This window comes from Arachis hypogaea, chromosome 12, assembly GCF_003086295.3.
Source record: "Arachis hypogaea cultivar Tifrunner chromosome 12, arahy.Tifrunner.gnm2.J5K5, whole genome shotgun sequence".
NCBI classification, from domain to species: domain Eukaryota; kingdom Viridiplantae; phylum Streptophyta; class Magnoliopsida; order Fabales; family Fabaceae; genus Arachis; species Arachis hypogaea.
This window is the reverse complement of record NC_092047.1, coordinates 15,090,348-15,110,383: the sequence shown is the minus strand read 5'-3', so window position 1 is coordinate 15,110,383 and position 20,036 is coordinate 15,090,348. Positions and strand designations below refer to the sequence as shown.

The 20,036-nt window shown below is 38.8% G+C and overlaps 1 non-coding gene and 2 pseudogenes across 1 annotated transcript; 1 reads left to right on the top strand and 2 right to left on the bottom strand.

Moving 5' to 3' along the window:
- Positions 1-286: 286 nt before the first annotated feature.
- On the top strand, positions 287-2,610 carry LOC112726974 (uncharacterized; annotated as a pseudogene).
- LOC112729749 (thioredoxin-like 4, chloroplastic) lies at positions 2,598-4,220 on the bottom strand (annotated as a pseudogene).
- Positions 4,221-10,453: 6,233 nt separating this feature from the next.
- On the bottom strand, positions 10,454-10,561 carry LOC112730909 (small nucleolar RNA R71). The gene has a single exon (XR_003166711.1). It is a non-coding gene; the product is annotated as a small nucleolar RNA R71 (small nucleolar RNA).
- Positions 10,562-20,036: the final 9,475 nt, after the last annotated feature.

Genomic DNA, 20,036 nt, shown 5'->3' with positions numbered 1-20,036 from the left:
GCCACCCCCTTCATGTTATGATATTAGTTGACATCACACGTGGATTACTTCACCCCTTTTCTTGTTGTTCACGCCTGAATATTAGTACTATTATATGAAATAATTTAATAAGATAATAGTACTAAAATACTAACTACCTAAGATGTAGATAATAATTTATTAAATTATTTAATATAATACGTACTAATATTTTAATGTAAATGATAAGGAAGGGGGTGAAGTAGTCCACGTGTGTAGTCAACTAGTATCATAGCATGAAAGGGGTGACTTGTTAACCATGTGGGGCGTTATGATATTTGTACTATGGACTTTGAATCCCACCATCATCATCATCTTCATCTCTTTCAACCAATGCCCACCATATTTTCACGCCTTCTCTATTTCTATCTTAGCATTTCTTTCTCGATTCTGCGTCTTCTCTTATTCCAAAATTCTCTCTATTTCCTTGTTTTCCCATATTCAAATGTTCACTTTCGATTTCCAATCCCAATCTGCCGTTTTCCTATTCTCATTCTTTCGTTTTTAAAACTTGCTCAATTTCTCAATTTAGGGTTCCATCTTCCAATTCTTTCTGAACTAAAGAAAAAATGCCGGTATTTTTGTCCACCACGAAGGCACTCCATTTCTTAGCGTCACACAGAAGCGACATAGCTCAATTAATTAGGAGGAGAAGTAGCAACAATTTGATGATTGTCGGTGCCTTACCTCCTTCATTGGCGGTGCCACCAATCAGATTCAGTCCCTTGGATGTTGCATTGCTAGTTCCCCGTTTATGGGAGCGTTGAGTAACAACAATGCTACTGTCTAAACAAGGCACTTTCTTGGATGTGGAGATGGTGAAGAAGGTGTTCTTTCCAAAATTTACGAAGAGAAGCGCGTTTTGGGGTAACACGCTTCTCTTTCTCCCCAATCCCTAATTCCTATGTTGTATTTAGACAAATTGATCATTTTAGTGCATAATTGTATTTGTGAGCTAGTACACTTTCTGATTATTAGGTACTTGCCAAAGCAATTATTTGATGTTGTTGTAGTTGTTGACTTCTACCATGGGTTTGTCCCTTGACATCAAAGGTCGAAAATACTTAGGCACTATCTAGATGGATCATTTGATGCTGCATTGGAATTTGAATTCCTTGTTGAAAGTTATGTTTCTCATGTTGAATTGGAGAGACCAAAGTGTGTAAAGGTAGTTCATTTTCTCTACTCAGGATGATTATTGTTACTTTCTCTTTTCCCTACCATTAAAATCTGTCGAATCTGCTTCTATAAAAATGTTGCCAGTATGTTATTCATGCCAATGCAATGGAGTCACTTTTCCAATATGTCGTTGCTACACAACTCTATATAATGTATTACATCATCGGCTATTGGTATCACTCAAGTGTGAAAATTGCTAAAAGAGAGTTAAGAGGGTATAATGTTACATCTTAAAACTAGAAGCGGCAAAAAGTGTTATTTGGGCTTTTGGCAGTTGTTCCCACTTCTATGGGAATAGGTCAAGCCAAGTAACCACTAGCAGGATTGGGGTTCGCTGGTTTGTTGAAAGGGACAGCATGAAATCAACTTGTTTATGGTAATAGAATTTCGTTCTTTGTTTCTAGTGATTGTTATTTTGTTGTGCTTATAGCCTTATACCATATGTTTTGTATTTTCAGACAACTGTTTCACAGGATATCCTGTTTGATCATTTGATAAACGTATGGGAATTCAATCCATGCTCAGTTTCAGGGGCTTGCAATCTTTATTTGTTGGTGGATTTTAAGTTTCAATCACGACTTTACTGACATGTATGGTTTTATCATTCTATATCTGTCTTGATCAACTTGTTTTCACTGTCATTATGCTTTTTTGGAATCAATGTTCCGTCCTCACTTTTATGTTTTCCTTTACCTAAATTTTGAGGACTTAATCTGTTAATTCATGTATGTGGCAAGGATTTATTTAATGAGTATCATTACCAGTAACTTGACATGACTAAACCCTCTTATATGCCTGCATCCGCGTTCATACAATTTGCTATGTAGCCCATTCCATTACAATAAATTCCGTTAATGTTAACATTATAAATTCGATGTTAACATTATTATGTATTTTTCAGGTGATGACTAATCAATGATCCTTTTCTATTGGTCAGATTGCATCTATGTTCTTCAAGGAGGTAGCCTTTAGGATGGTTGGTTTATTTACTGAGCGTTGCCGTTTGATATACGGACCAGAAGTGTGGGTCCATGAAGATCATAATTTAACTGGTTTGGACATCAGTTTCTTAACTCGAACAGGGATAAGGTCAATTACAGGTTCAATATTAATTGGGAAGGTTTTTGATTGTGTGCCGCCCAATGCTGAATGAATATGATTGATAATTTTTCTTTCTAATACGCAGTGATATTTGTAATTTGTGCAGATAAATTTTACAAGATACTCTGTAAATCTTGAAGGTGACCTGAATTTAACATGAATTTTTCTCTATAAAAAAGTAACCTAGAGTGAAAAAAACCTATATCCTTTCTTGGTTTATGTAAAATGGACATATATATTTCTTCCAATGCAATACCTACACAAGTTATCGTATGACTAACAATTGAATAACATTCACAGGCACTGTAAATATGTAGGCATGTACTGTTATTTAAATCTATATACAGTGAAAGCTTTCAGCTAAATATAAACAACCGAGACGCACAAGGTTAACAAGAAAAAAATATTTATTGTTACCCTCTATAGGGTCTCTGGAAAATTGAGGATCCCTACACTAAGTAAAAGGCGAGGGTATATTCTACTTATATCCATACTTTTGAATTCTATACCCAAGATCTTGCAAGCAAGTGTTCCAATTAAGTGAAATACAATTACATGGCTAAAACATTTTATGTGTGGTCTACAAAATTATGTTTAAAGAACACGTGTCATGTAGAACCAATTTTGCATGAGAGTGATCCCTTCCCATGAAGTTAACACAAAATATATTGGGACTCATGAGATAAATTTTTTAGGATGGCTGCGACAATCTTTTCTTTATCTTTGGTTGTTGGAAGTAATCTTTATCTCTGGTTGGGAATGCTTCTAGCAAGACCCATCTTTGTAGAATTGGAAAAGAGGCACAGCCTGCATCAGTTGAAGTGCTATTTTAGAATTCTTAGGATCATATAATATGAAGATTTAAATATTATTTTTAGCACAAATGCTACATGATCATATGCCTACTCCCATATATAGAGAAGATTGAATCATCTAGAAAGGAGATGAGAGAAACGAGGATATTTCGATAGATATTTAAAAAAAAAAAAAGAATAAACACAAAAATTGGCACTAAAGAATCTCTAATAAATTTTTATTCTCTATAAGTCCTGAAGAGTTATTCACGTTGGACATATTGGTTCTTTCGTCATTTTGAAGAGGAACTAATTTATCTTATAGTAATATTTTTTTACCTAATTGAAAATGACAGAAGGACCAATTTGTCTTTATGAGAATAATTCTTAAGGACTACTACTGAATACAAATTTATTGGGACCAAACTGTCTTATTTAAAATTCTTTGAGGATTCTGTGGAAAAAATTACAAAGACATGTCATAACAAACTAAAGAGAAATACCCTGATTCTTAGTCACTCTGCAACCTCGGATTGGTCATCATACTCATCCATTACTTTCAAGGAATAGCGTTATAAAAGACTTTCTAGATAGCATGAGTTCTCAGTCCAATAATCAACGAAAGACAATAATCACTGATGTTCATATATACTTACATTATGCTTTAGGAAAATAATCGGAGCTTCATCATCACCGGTCTTCTTGCACCAACTTGGAAAAATCCTACTCTATATATTTGCAGCTTTCACAAGAGGTGCAGTAGAAATCTACTACCACCAAAGATCCTTTTCCTTTAGCCTTGTCCAGAATCCTACAGAACTCTTCATCCATCACGAATTCCCTTACATAATCAACTGGACACAGGTCTTCATCTGCATTAGGAAAGTCTTCTTGATATTTATGTACAACAACTCCTGTTCTACTACAAGAGCATAATGTGTACATCATGTTTTTTAAAGGCTTAATTTTTGTGTCACCAAGACAATATTTGTCATGATAGTGTCTTAAAAACAAGTTGAAAATCACATGGAAAATCCTAGAATTAGTTGATTCCTTTAAGTGTTGTGTGAAATAGACAAAGGAATAGGTATGCAAAATATCTGGCATGGGATTTATAACCTGTGGCATCTTTTATTAGTATGGCTTGTGATAAGAATTTTGTAATCTTTGCTGTTAGTTGTTAGCAGCTCTTGGAAAGGGCTAATAGAGTTAAACATAAGCGTACATGACTTTCACTTTCCCAAGCGTATTGATATGGATTTTGATAAATTAATATCCACGAGTAAGTGCACAGGTCGTATTCAAGTAATAACTCACTGAGATTGAGGTCGATCCCATGAGAATTGATAGATTTGAGTAATTTTAATCAATTGGTCATACTAGTTAAACAATCAAAGTTGATGAGAGTTGATAGCTTAACAGTAAAGTAACTAACTAAAAAGTAAATAGCAAAGAAATAAATGACTAGAAATAAAGAGCGAAAATGTAACTAGCTGGAAGATTAAAGTGCAGGAAGATAAATTGCAATAAAATAAAGGCAAGGATAGTAAATTACTGAATTAAAAAGGAACGATACACGTAAGCATTAATTGTAAAGCAAAGAATCAGGAAATGGAGAGATAGGAATGGGGAGAATCATTGGAGTACAGAGATAATGCATTCTCTGGATCAAATTGTCTTTCATCTCCTCTTCAATCATATAATTCATTGATTTCTTGGCAAATCATGAGTGATTGAAACCCAATCCCTTGGAGAATCAAACCCTTGGTGAATCAATCTCTCTTAACTTGATCAATTGCTAATTCCTTGATCTAATTGTTCATGAAAAAAGATGAATATTGTGTTAGAATTTGGTTGAATTAGTCCCACATTGCTTAGAATAGCAAATGGAGTGGGTGACCTAGGCTATAAATATGAGGCTAAGTTCTCCATATTTTTTACACCAGTCAAAAACACTTAAAGCTTGTATCTGACTTTTCTTTTCCTCTATACTCTTTGATTAGAGAGTGTTGTGAGGTGTAGTTAAATATTTGCTTTGAGAGTGTGGGTGTACTGGGGTGTCGGTGTTAGAGAGAAAGAAGTCTATGTGTTGTAACAATTTTCACATAGTGATATTCTTTGGTTGTCATTTGACAACGGCCGTGGTTTTTTTTTTTCTCTAGTAATTGGGGTTTTCCACGTTAAATTCTTGTGTTGTGATTGTGTCTATTTTATTTCTCTGTAAAAAGTATTTTCTCAAGGGGAATGGTGTATTATTCCCAACATGTGGTATCAGAGCTTCGGTTCGGTGGGATTTATTCTTAATATGCTCTGTGGTTGCAGCCTAGTCTGACCTTCCACATCAGAAAAGAATTTCGTCCTGTGGCTTGAGGTTGATCTTTGGTTGCTGTTGTTATTGCTGGAAGGCAGTGTGACACTGTGAGAGTGCAGTTTGGAAAGGTTCTGGCTAAGGAAAGACTTGGTATTTAAGTGTGTCCATTGTGACCCACCTCTCTTTCCTGGGGACCCTTCCTAGTGCACGGTCTACAGTTGAGTTATACTATTCCAGTATACGGTTGCAACAATGTCAAGATATTCAATTGCTGTGAAGCTTGAAATAGAGAAATTTGATGGAAGAATCAATTTTGGCTTGTGGCAAATACAAGTTAAAGATGTGTTGATACAATCAGGTTTGCACAAGGCGTTGAAGGAGAAGATCTCTGGTATGAAGGATGAAAAATGGGAGGAACTAGATTTGAGAGCTGCAAGTGCTATTCGCCTGTGTTTGGCTAAGAATGTTCTTGCAAATGTGCAAGGAATGAAAACAGCCAAGGAACTTTGGGATAAACTCGAAGGGTTGTATCAGACAAAGGGCATCTCAAATCGGTTGTTATTGAAGGAGCAGTTCCATAATCTACGCATGGATCACAATGTGAAAATCTCCGACCATCTTAGTGCTATCAATGGTATTGTCTCTGAATTAGAGGCAATTGGAGTGAAAATTGATGATGAAGATAAGACACTGAGGCTCATATTGTCTCTTCCTTCTTCCTATGAGTATATCAAACCTGTTTTAATGTATGGGAAGGAAACTCTGAATTTTGAAGAAGTTGCCAGTAAGCTCATTGCTGAAGAAAGAAGAATGAAAAATGAGGGTAGCTGATGAGCGGATAATTTATACGCTTTTTGGCATTATTTTTAGTACGTTTTTAGTAGGATCTAGTTACTTTTAGGGATGTTTTCATTAGTTTTTATGTTAAATTCACATTTCTGGACTTTACTATGAGTTTGTGTGTTTTTCTGTGATTTCAGGTATTTTCTGGCTGAAATTGAGGGACTTGAGCAAAAATCAGACTCAGAGGTTGAAGAAGGACTGCTGATGCTGTTGGATTCTGACCTCCCTGCACTCAAAGTGGATTTTCTGGAGCTACATAACTCGAAATGGTGCGCTTCCAATTGCGTTGGAAAGTAGACATCTAGGGCTTTCCATCAATATATAATAGTCCATACTTTGGCCAAGAATAGACGACGTAAACTGGCGTTTAACGCCAGCTTTCTATCCAAATCTGGCGTCCAGCGCCAGAAAAGGAGCCAAAACCAGAGTTGAACGCCCAAACTGCACAAAAGCTGGCGTTCAACTCCAAGAAGGACTTCTACACGTGCAACACTCAGGCTCAGCCCAAACACACATCAAGTGGGCCCAGGAAGTGGATTTATACATCAATTACTTACTCATGTAAACCCTAGTAGCTAGTTTATTATAAATAGGACCTTTTACTATTGTATTAAGCATCTTTTGATCATCTTAGGATCTGAGGATCATCTTTGAATGCATTGTTCTTAGACTTTGGGGGCTGGCCATCTCGGTCATGCCTGGACCTTCACTTATGTATTTTCATATGGTAGAGTTTCTACACTCCATAGATTAAGGTGTGGAGCTCTGCTGTTCCTCAAAGATTAATGCAAAGTACTACTGTTTTCTATTCAATTCATCTTATTTCGCTTCTAAGATATCCATTCGCACCCAAGAACGTGATGAAGGTGATGATTATGTGTGACGCTCATCACCATTCTCCCCTATGAACACGTGCCTGACAAACACTTCCGTTCTACATGAAATAAGCTAGAATGAATATCTCTTAGATCTCCTAACCAGAATCTTCGTGGCGTAAGCTAGAATGATGGCGGCATTCAAGAGAATCTGGAAAGTCTAAACCTTGTCTGTGGTATTCCGAGTAGGATTCAATGATTGAATGACTGTGACGAGCTCCTAACTCGCGATTGCAGGGCGTTAGTGACAGACGCAAAAGGATAGTAAATCCTATTCCAGCATGATCGAGAACCGACAGATGAATAGCCGTGCCGTGACAGGGTGCGTGAGCATATTATTCACTGAGAGGATAAGATGAAGCCATTGGCAAGGGTGATGCCTCCAGACGATTAGCCGTGCCGTGACAGGGCATTGGATCATTTTTCCGTGAGATGACCGAAAGTAGCCATTGACAGTGGTGATGTATCACATAAAGCCAGCCATGGAAAGGAATAAGACTGACTGAATGAAGATAGCAGGAAAGCAGAGGTTCAGAGGAACGAAAAGCATCTCCATTCGCTTATCTGAAATTCCTACCAATGATTTACATAAGTATCCCTATCCCTATTCTATTATTTATTATTCGAAAACACCATTATCACTTTATATCTGCCTGACTGAGATTTGCAAGGTGACCATAGCTTGCTTCATACCAACAATCTCCATGGGATTCGACCCTTACTCACGTAAGGTATTACTTGGACGACCCAGTGCACTTGCTGGTTAGTTGTATCGAAGTTGTGACAAATTATGAATGTGTAATCACGATTACGCGTACCAAGTTGCTCACGTGCCAGGAATAGTTTGAGCCTGGACATCACAATTTCGTGCACCAAGTTTTTGGCGCCGTTGCCGGGGATTGTTCGAGTTTGGACAACTGACGGTTCATCTTGTTGCTCAGATTAGGTAATTTTCTTCTTGTTTTCTTTTCAAAAATTTTTCAAAAAAATTATTTCAAAATTTTCTCATCTGTTTTCGAAAATAATATAAAAATGTTTTCAAAAATTTTATTCAAGATTTTTAAGAATGAATTCTAGTGTTTCATGAAGCATGTGAAGCCTGGCTGGCTGTAAAGCCATGTCTAAATTCTTTTGGACTGAGGCTTCCAAACCATCAGAGGTAAGTTACATACTTGATAAATGATGAGCAGCAATTTGTTATCAAGAGCAATATACTCTGGTGTTACATGCTGAAGCTTGGCTGGCCATTGGCCATGTCTAGTGTTTTGGACCAGAGCTTTCATTGAAAGCTTGGCTGGCTAGTGAGCCATGTCTAATTCCTGGACTGAAGCTTTAGACTAAGAATGCAAGATTCCTGGAATTCATGTTAAAAATTTTGGAATCCTTATTTTTTCTTTTTCATATAATTTTCGAAAAAATCCAAAAAAATTAGAAAATCATAAAAATCAAAAATATTTTTGTGTTTCATGTTTGAGTCTTGAGTCATATCATAAGTTTGGTGTCAATTGCATGTGCATCTTGCATTTTTCGAAAATTTCATGCATTCATAGTGGTCTTCATGATCTTCAAGTTGTTCTTGGTAAGTCTTCTTGTTTGATCTTGATGATTTTTTGTTTTGTGTCTTTTCATGTTTATCATATGCATTCTTGAATTCTTAGTGCCTAAGCATTAAAGAATTCTAAGTTTGGTGTCTTGCATGATTTCTTTGCATTAAAAATTTTTTCAAAATTGTGTCTATGATGTTCATCTTGACATTCAAAGTGTTCTTGGTGTTCATCTTGACATTCATAACATTCTTGCATGCATTCATTGTTTTGATCTAAAAATTTCATGCATTGCATAATTTTCATGTTTTTCATAAAAATTTCAAAAAATCAAAAAATATCTTTCCCTTTTTCTCTCATCAAATTCGAAAATTTGAATTGACTTTTTCAAAAATTTTTAAAATCAAATTGTTTCTCATGAGTCAAATCAAATTTTCAATTTGAAAATCTTATCTTTTTCAAAATCTTTTTCAAAAATCAAATCTTTTTCAAAATTCTTAGTTATTTTCGAAAATTCAAAAAAATATTTTTCAAAAATCTTTTTCTTATTTTTATACCAAATTTTCGAAAATAACAATAACAATTAATGTTTTGATTCAAAAATTTCAAGTTTGTTACTTGCTTGTTAAGAAAGATTCAAACTTTAAGTTCTAAGAATCATATCTTGTGATTTCTTGTGAATCAAGTCATTAATTGTGATTTTAAAATCAAATCTTTTTCAAAAACAATTTCAATCATATCTTTTCAAAAATATCTTCTTATCTTTTTCAAAAATTTGATTTCAAAATATCTTCTCTAACTTCCTAACTTCTTATCTTTTCAAAATTTGTTTCAACTAACTAACTAACTTTTTGTTTGTTTCTTAACCTTTTCAAAACTACCTAACTAACTCTCTCTCTCTAATTTTCGAAAATATCTTCCCCCTTTTTCAAAATTTCTTTTTAATTTATTAATTTTTTAATTTTTAAATCTTAATTTTCGAAAATCACTAACATTTTTCAAAAAAAAAAAACTATTTTCAAAAATCACTAACTCCTTTTCAAAAATAATTTTCGAAAATTCCCCCCTTCTCTCTCATCTTATTCTATTTATTTATTCATCTACTAACATCTCTTTCTCACATCATCACCAAATTCGAACCCCCCTCCTCTATCTGTGTTCGAATTTCTTCTTCTTTGCTTCTACTAACAATAAGGAACATCTTTACTGTGACATAGAGGATTCCTTTTCTTTTCTTTTTCTCTCCTCTTTCTTATGAGCAGGGACAGAGAAAAAGGCATTCTTGTTGAAGCTGATCCAGAACCTGAAAGGACTCTGAAGAGAAAATTAAGAGAAGCTAAATTACAACAATCCAGAGACAACTTGATTGAAAATTTCGAACAAATAAAGGAGATGGCAGCCGAACCCAACAACAATGCAAGGAGAATGCTTGGTGACTTTACTGCACCTAATTCCAATTTACATGGAAGAAGCATCTCCATTCCTGCCATTGGAGCAAACAACTTTGAGCTGAAACCTCAATTAGTTTCTCTGATGCAGCAGAACTGCAAGTTTCATGGACTTCCATCTGAAGATCCTTTTCAGTTCTTAACTGAATTCTTGCAGATATGTGATACTATTAAGACTAATGGAGTAGATCCTGAAGTCTACAGGCTCATGCTTTTCCCTTTTGCTGTAAGAGACAGAGCTAGATTATGGTTGGATTCTCAACCCAAAGACAGCCTGAACTCTTGGGATAAGCTGGTCACGGCTTTCTTAGCCAAGTACTTTCCTCCTCAAAAGTTGAGCAAGCTTAGAGCTGATGTTCAAACCTTCAGACAGAAAGAAGGTGAATCCCTCTATGAAGCTTGGGAAAGATACAAACAGTTGACCAAAAAGTGTCCTTCTGACATGCTTTTAGAATGGACCATCCTGGATATATTCTATGATGGTTTATCTGAGCTATCAAAGATGTCACTGGACACTTCTGCAGGTGGATCCATTCACCTAAAGAAAACGCCTGCAGAAGCTCAAGAACTCATTGACATGGTTGCTAATAACCAGTTCATGTACACTTCTGAAAGGAATCCTATGAGTAATGGGACGCCTATGAAGAAGGGAGTTCTTGAAGTTGATACTCTGAATGCCATATTGGCTCAGAATAAAATATTGACTCAGCAAGTCAATATGATCTCTCAGAGTCTGCATGGAATGCAAGCTGCATCCAACAGTACTCAAGAGGCATCTTCTGAAGAAGAAGCTTATGATCCTGAGAACCCTGCAATAGCAGAGGTAAATTACTTAGGTGAACCTTATGGAAACACCTATAACTCAACATGGAGAAATCATCCAAATTTCTCATGGAAGGATCAAAAGCCCCAACAAGGCTTTAATAATGGTGGAAGAAACAGGTTTAACAATAATAAACCTTTTCCATCATCCACTCAGCAACAGACAGAGAACACTGAACAAAATGCTTCTAATTTAGCAAATCTAGTCTCTGATCTATCCAAGGCCACTGTGAGTTTCATGAATGAAACAAGGTCTTCCATTAGAAATCTGGAAGCACAAGTGGGCCAGCTGAGTAAAAGGATCACTGAAATCCCTCCTAGTACTCTCCCAAGCAATACAGAAGAGAATCCAAAAGGAGAGTGCAAGGCCATTGACATAAGCACCATGGCCGAACCTGTGAGGAGAGGAGAGGACGTGAATCCCAAGGAGGAAGACATCCTGGGACGTCCAGTGATCAATAAGGAGCTTCCCTCTGAGGAACCAAAGGACTCTGAGGCTCATCTAGAGACCATAGAGATTCCATTGAACCTCCTTATGCCCTTATTGAGCTCTGATGAGTATTCCTCTTCTGAAGAGAATGAGGATGTTACTGAAGAGCAAACTGCCAAGTTTCTTGGTGCAATCATGAAGCTGAATGCCAAATTATTTGGCATTGATACTTGGGAAGTTGAACCTCCCTTGTTCATCAATGAACTAAGTGATCTGGATCAACTGACATTGCCTCAGAAGAGACAGGATCCTGGAAAGTTCATAATACCCTGCACCATAGGCACCATGATCTTTAAGGCTCTGTGTAACCTTGGTTCAGGAATAAACCTCATGCCCCTCTCTGTAATAGAGAAACTGGGAATCTATGGGGGTGCAAGCTGCTAAAATCTCACTAGAGATGGCAGACAGCTCAAGAAAACAGGCATATGGACAAGTAGAGGACGTGTTAGTAAAGGTTGAAGGCCTTTACATCCCTGCTGATTTCATAGTCCTGGATACTGGAAAGGAAGAGGATGAATCCATCATCCTAGGAAGACCTTTCCTGGCCACAGCAAGAGCTGTGATTGATGTTGACAGAGGTGAACTAGTCCTTCAATGGAATGAGGACTCCCTTGTGTTTAAAACTCAAGGATCTCCCTCTGCAACCATGGAGAGGAAGCAGAAAAAGCTTCTCTCAAAGCAGAGTCAACCAGAGCCCCCACAGTCAAACTCTAAGTTTGGTGTTGGGAGGCCACAACCAAACTCTAAGTTTGGTGTTGAACTCCCATATCCAAACTCTAAGTTTGGTGTTGGAGAGTCTCAACAAAGCTCTGCACATCTGTGAGACTCCATGAGAGCCCACTGTCAAGCTATTGACATTAAAGAAGCGCTTGTTGGGAGGCAACCCAATGTTTATTTATCTAACTCTATTATTCTTGTTTTTCATGTTTTCTTAGGTTCATGATCATGTGGAGTCACAAAATAAATATAAAAATTGAAAACGGAATCAAAAACAGCAGAAGAAAAATCACACCCTGGAAGAGCATCTGTCTGGTGTTCAGCGCCAGAACAGAGCATGGTTCTGGCGCTGAACGCCCAAAATGGGCAGCTTCTGAGCGCTGAACGCCAGAACAGGCATGGTTCTGGCGTTCAACGCCAGAAATGGCACACAAATGGGCGCTGAACGCCCAAAATGGCCACCAACCTGGCGCTGAACGCCCAGAGTTGGGTACAAAGGCATTTTTACATGCCTAATGGGTGCAGGGATGCAATTCCTTGAACACCTCAGGATCTGTGGACCCCACAGGATCCACTCAGGATCTGTGGACCCCACAGGATTCACTCAGGATCTGTAGACCCCACAGGATCCCCACCTACCTCCACTCACTTCTTCTCACCACTCTCTTTCACACAACCCCATAAACACTCTTCCCCAAAAACCCTTCACCAATCACCTCAATCTCTCTTCCCCATCACCTCTTCACCACTCACATCCATCCACTCTTCCCCATAAACCTACCTCATAAACTCCACCTACCTTCAAAATTCAAAACCAATTTCCCACCCAAACCCACCCATATGGCCGAACCTTAACCCCCCTCCCTTCCCTATATAAAGACCTCCATTCTTCATCAAATTCACACAACACACCCCTCTACACTCCTCTTGGCCGAAACCACATCTCCCTCTCCCTCTCCATATTTCTTCTTTTTCTTCTTCTATTCTTTTGTTTATTGCTCGAGGGCGAGCAATATTCTAAGTTTGGTGTGGTAAAAGCATAGCTTTTTTTGTTTTTCCATTACCATTGATGGCATCTAAGACCGGAGAATCCTCTAGAAGAGGGAAAGGGAAGACAAGAGCTTCCACATCCGAGTCATGGGAGATGGAAAGGTTCATCTCCAAAGCCCATCAAGACCACTTCTATGATGTTGTGGCCAAGAAGAAGGTGATCCCTGAGGTCCCTTTCAAACTCAAAAGAAATGAGTATCCGGAGATCCGACATGAAATTCAAAGAAGAGGTTGGGAAGTTCTAACAAATCCCATCCAACAAGTCGGCATCCTAATGGTTCAAGAGTTCTATGCCAATGCATGGATCACCAAGAACCATGATCAAAGTAAGAACCCGGATCCAAAGGACTATGTTACAATGGTTCGGGGGAAATACTTAGATTTTAGTCCGGAAAATGTGAGGTTGGCGTTCAACTTGCCATACATGGAAGAGAACGCACGCCCCTACACAAGGAGAGTCAACTTTGATCAAAGGTTGGACCAAGTCCTTATGGACATATGTGTAGAAGGAGCTCAATGGAAGATTGACTCCAAAGGCAAGCCGGTTCAACTAAGAAGATTGGACCTCAAGCCTGTAGCTAGAGGATGGTTGGAGTTCATTCAATGCTCAATCATTCCCACTAGCAACCGGTCTGAAGTTACTATAGACCGGGCCATCATGATCCATAGCATCATGATTGGAGAAGAGGTGGAAGTTCATGAGATTATACCTCAAGAACTCTACAAGGTGGCTGACAAGTCCTCCACTATGGCAAGGTTAGCCTTCCCTCACCTCATTTGCCATCTATGTTACTCAGCTGGAGCTTTCATAGAAGGAGATATCCTCATTAAAGAGGACAAGCCCATCACTAAGAAAAAGATGGAGCAAGCAAGAGAGCCCATTCATGGAGCTCAAGAGGCGTATGAAGCTCATCACCATGAGATTCCGGAGATGCCTCAAATTCACTTTCCTCCACAAAACTATTGGGAGCAAATCAACACCTCCCTAGGAGAATTGAGTTCCAATATGGGACAACTAAGGGTGGAACATCAAGAGCACTCCATCATGCTTCATGAAATAAGAGAAGATCAAAAAGCATTGAGGGAGGAGCAACAAAGACAAGGAAGAGACATAGAAGAGCTCAAGGACATCATTGGTTCCTCAAGAAGGAAACGCCACCATTACTAAGGTGGATTCATTCCTTGTTCTTACTTCTTATGTTTTTCGTTTTCTATGTTATGTACTTATCTGTGTTTGTGTCTTCATTACATGATCATTAGTAGTAGTAACTATGTCTTAAAGTTATGAATGTCCTATGAATCCATCACCTCTCTTAAATAAAAAAAAATTTTTAATTCAAAAGAACAAGAAGTACATGAGTTTCAAATTTATCCTTGAACTTAGCTTAATTATATTGATGTGGTGACAATGCTTCTTGTTTTCTAAATGTATGCTTGAACAGTGCATATGTCTTTTGAAGTTGTTGTTTAAGAATGTTAAATATGTTGGCTCTTGAAAGAATGATGACTAGGAGACATGTTATTTGATAATCTAAAAAATCATAAAAATGATTCTTGAAGCAAGAAAAAGCAACAAAGAACAAAGCTTGCAGAAAAAAAAAATATAGGCGAAAAAAAAAATAGAAAGAAAAAAAAAAGCAAGCAGAAAAAGCCAAAAGCTCTTAAAACCAAGAGGCAAGAGCAAAAAGCCAATAACCCTTAAAACCAAAAGGCAAGGGCAATAAAAAGGATCCCAAGGCTTTGAGCATTAGTGGATAGGAGGGCCTAAAGGAATAAAATCCTGGTCTAAGCGGCTAAACCAAGCTGTCCCTAACCATGTGCTTGTGGCGTGTAGGTGTCAAGTGAAAACTTGAGACTGAGCGGTTAAAGTCAAGGTCCAAAGCAAAAGAAGAGTGTGCTTAAGAACCCTGGACACCTCTAATTGGGGACTTTAGCAAAGCTGAGTCACAATCTGAAAAGGTTCACCCAATTATGTGTCTGTGGCATTTATGTATCCGGTGGGAATACTGGAAAACAAAGTGCTTAGGGCCACAGCCAAGACTCATAAAGAAGCTGTGTTCAAGAATCATCATACTGAACTAGGAGAGTCAATAACACTATTCGAAATCTGAAGTCCCTAAAGATGCCAATCATTCTAAACTTCAATGGATAAAGTGAGATGCCAAAACTATTCAAGAGGCAAAAAGCTATAAGTCCCGCTCATATGATTGAAGCTATGTTTCATTGATAGTTTGGAATTTATAGTATATTCTCTTCTTTTTATCCTATTTGATTTTTAGTTGCTTGGGGACAAGCAACAATTTAAGTTTGGTGTTGTGATGAGCGGATAATTTATACGCTTTTTGGCATTGTTTTTAGTATGTTTTTAGTAGGATCTAGTTACTTTTAGGGATCTTTTCATTAGTTTTTATGTTAAATTCATATTTCTGGACTTTACTATGAGTTTGTGTGTTTTTCTGTGATTTCAGATATTTTCTGGCTGAAATTGAGGGACTTGAGCAAAAATCAGACTCAGAGGTTGAAGAAGGACTGCTGATGCTGTTGGATTCTGACCTCCCTGCACTCAAAATGGATTTTCTGGAGCTACAGAACTCGAAATGGCGCGCTTCCAATTGCGTTGGAAAATAGGCATCTAGGGCTTTCCAGCAATATATAATAGTCCATACTTTGGCCAAGAATAGACGACATAAACTGGCGTTCAACACCAGCTTTCTACCCAAATCTGGCGTCCAGCGCCAGAAAAGGAGCCAAAACCAGAGTTGAACGCCCAAACTGCACAAAAGCTGGCGTTCAACTCCAAGAAGGACCTCTACACGTGCAACACTCAGGCTCAGCCCAAACACACACCAAGTGGGCCCAGGAAGTGGATTTATACATCAATTACTTACTCATGTAAACCCTAGTAGCTAGTTTATTATAAATAGGACCTTTTACTATTGTATTAAGCATCTTTTGATCATCTTAGGATCTGAGGATCATCTTTGAATGCATTGTTCTTAGACTTTGGGGGCTGGCCATCTCGGTCATGCCTGGACCTTCACTTATGTATTTTCATACGGTAGAGTTTCTACACTCCATAGATTAAGGTGTGGAGCTCTGCTGTTCCTCAAAGATTAATGCAAAGTACTACTGTTTTCTATTCAATTCATCTTATTTCGCTTCTAAGATATCCATTCGCACCTAAGAACGTGATGAAGGTGATGATTATGTGTGACGCTCATCACCATTCTCCCCTATGAACACGTGCCTGACAAACACTTCCGTTCTACATGAAATAAGCTAGAATGAATATCTCTTAGATCTCCTAACCAGAATCTTCGTGGCGTAAGCTAGAATGATGGCGGCATTCAAGAGAATCTGGAAAGTCTAAACCTTGTCTGTGGTATTCCGAGTAGGATTCAATGATTGAATGACTGTGATGAGCTCCTAACTCGCGATTGCAGGGCGTTAGTGACAGACGCAAAAGGATAGTAAATCCTATTCCAACATGATCGAGAACCGACAGATGAATAGCCGTGCCGTGACAGGGTGCGTGAGCATATTATTCACTGAGAGGATAAGATGAAGCCATTGGCAAGGGTGATGCCTCCAAACGATTAGCCGTGCCGTGACAGGGCATTGGATCATTTTCCCGTGAGATGACCGAAAGTAGCCATTGACAGTGGTGATGTATCACATAAAGCCAGCCATGGAAAGGAGTAAGACTGACTGAATGAAGATAACAGGAAAGCAGAGGTTCAGAGGAACGAAAAGCATCTCCATTCGCTTATCTGAAATTCCTACCAATGATTTACATAAGTATCCCTATCCCTATTCTATTATTTATTATTCGAAAACACCATTATCACTTTATATCTGCCTGACTGAGATTTGCAAGGTGACCATAGCTTGCTTCATACCAATAATCTCCGTGGGATTCGACCCTTACTCACGTAAGGTATTACTTGGACGACCCAATGCACTTGCTGGTTAGTTGTATCGAAGTTGTGACAAATTATGAATGTGTAATCACGATTACGCGTACCAAGTTGCTCACGTGCCAGGAATAGTTTGAGCCTGGACATCACAATTTCGTGCACCAGTAGCACTTCATCAAATTTGGCGCTTGTAGCTAGAAGTGACAATTATGGAAAAGAAAATCGTGGAAGGAGTGTAACATGCTGGAAATGTGGAAAGCCTGGGCATGTAAAGAGAAATTGTCCAAGTAATGCGGTTTCAGAAAAAGACTCTCAATCTGATACTTGCAATATTGCTCTCTCTATGAGAGAAGATGATGTTCTCTAGAAGATAAGAAGTATCCTCATGGTATTGCCGCACTACAATGGATAAGGATAAGTTGTGGCAATCGGGTCCACAATTGCACACGGGCATTGGTTGGCGTTGAGATGCAAAGTGTGTGGCGGAGTTATGTCGATGGCTGAAGAACTTCCAGAAAAAGCCAATTTGGAAGTTGCACCATAAATTTTCAGCAAGGTTTCGATCTGTACCAAGGCGAAATGCTTGGAGTGGTCTAATTCCAAGTGAGTATACTTTCATGGTGGAGTATGATAGTTCTCTGAACTATTATTGTCGGTATAGACAATGGCAGCAAAGAATTGTCGGTGTTGACTATAGAAGCTGAAGATGTGTGACTATTTCAGTCAAGGTGGAGATTGTTAGGATTTGGTTGAATTAGTCTCACATTGCTTAGGATAGGAAATGGAATGGGTGGCCTAGGCTATAAATATGAGGCTAAGTTCTCCATATTTTTTGCACCAGTCGAAAACACTTAAAGCTTGTATCTGACTTTTCTTTTTCTCTATACTCTTTGATTAGAGAGTGTTGTGAGGTGTAGTTAAATATTTGCTTTGAGAGTGTGGGTGTACTGAGATGCCGGTGTTAGAGAGAAAGAAGTCTATGTGTTGTAACAATTTTCACATAGTGATATTCTTTGGTTGTCATTTGACAATGGCCGTGGTTTTTTTTCTCTCCAGTAATTGGGATTTTCCACGTTAAATTTTTGTGTTGTGATTGTGTCTATTTTATTTCTCTATGAAAGGTATTTTCTTAAGGAGGAATGGTGTATTATTCCCAACAGATTGGTCCCTAATTTAGAGCCACACAATCTCATAAACCCAAGCTTTGAAATGATTTCATGTCACTATATCAAATCCAAACCCAGATCTACTCAATTGTGAGAAAGAGCTTCAAGCATGATCCTATGATTTCTTTTCCAAGGTTCACATAGGATCCAAGTAGATTTAACTTCTTTTCCAAGATAATTGAACCCTTTAATTGAAGAACGAAGATCTTTCTAGTGAATCAAATGAAGGATGAATAGAAAAAGATAATAAAATTCACAATTGATCCATCAAACTACAACAGAGCTCCTTACCCCAATAAAAGAGAATTTAGCTACTCATAGTTCAGAAAAAAGTACAAAGTGATGAATTTCCAAGAGGAGTATGAAAAGTAGAAAGTAAAAGTGCTGAAAAGTGAAGGAAGAAAAAAATGCCAAAAGTAAAATCCCCCTTTAAAGTATTTCTCAGAGGTTTATATACTACTCCTACTTACTAAATTAAATTAAAATTAACTCAAATTACAAGTGCAAACTCATTTCTAACTAACTCTTGATGAGTCTAATTTGCTGGGTGAAGAGCGTGTTGAGTGGCGTGCCATGTTGGTGGTGTGCCTATGTTGTGCAGGTCTTCAATCCCCTCTGTATTTTAACCTGGCATGTCACGTTCCCTGGCATGTCCATTGACACGCCTAGATTCGAGAGTTGGCATGCCACTCCTTCGAGCACGTCCTAGCTAGCCTTCTGGACTTGTTGCTTGGCGTGCCATGCCATAATACACGCCACGACCACGCCCGTGCAAGAGAGTTGGCGTGCCACTTGTTCGAGCACGCCTAGTTACACGCCCATTGTTGTGACTTTTTTAGCATTTCTCTGGAAGTTCTGCTTGGCGTGCCACTCGAAGGCGTGCCTAGAGACATGCCTATGCTAAAGGTTGGCGTGCCACTTTGAAGGGTCACGCCCATTTTTACACTAAATGTTTAAAACTGGCGTGCCACGCCTGAGTCACGCCCATTGTGCTGCCTCTTGGAACACTCTCTGGAAAATAGACCTGGCATGCCACGCCTGGTGGCACGCCCGTTGCAGGTGTCTGGCGTGCCACGCTATCTCACACACCTGGTGACACGCCTTTGCTAAGGACCTCCTAGAGCTTATACCCAGCGTGCCACTTCTTCGAACACGCCCATTGACACGCTGGAAGTAGATCACTGGCGTGCCATGCTATATTACACGCCTGGTGGCACGTCTTTGTTGGGTAGGTCTGGGCAGGCTTCTATAATTTTTGCCCAACGTGCCACGCCCAAGAATGCCCGTGGACACGCTGGTGATGGAGGTTGGCATGCCACTTCTTCAAGCACGCTCATGGATACACTGAGATTAAATCACTGACGTGCCATGCCATATTACACGCCTAGTTGCACGCTCTTGTTGGAAAGGTCTGGGAGAGTTTCTGGATTTTGGCCTAGTGTGCCATGCCCGAGAATGCCTGTGGACATGCCTGTTTTGCTAACCTTAATGACCTTATCTGGAGACTTGACCCAGTGTGCCACGCCCGATGGCACGCCCCATGGCAGTGTAAAAGGTTGTCATGCCACTCCTTCTCACACGCCTTTGAGTAGAAGCTTGGTGTGCCACATTTGGGACACGCCTAAAGGCACACCAGCTCTGTTTCATCTTGTGAGGGTCTCTGTTTTGTTGGCCCAGCATGCCACATCCTTGACACATTCGTAGGCATGTCGGTGACACACCTTACTTCTTTTCTTCATCTCAGCCTCTTTGTTTTTCCTT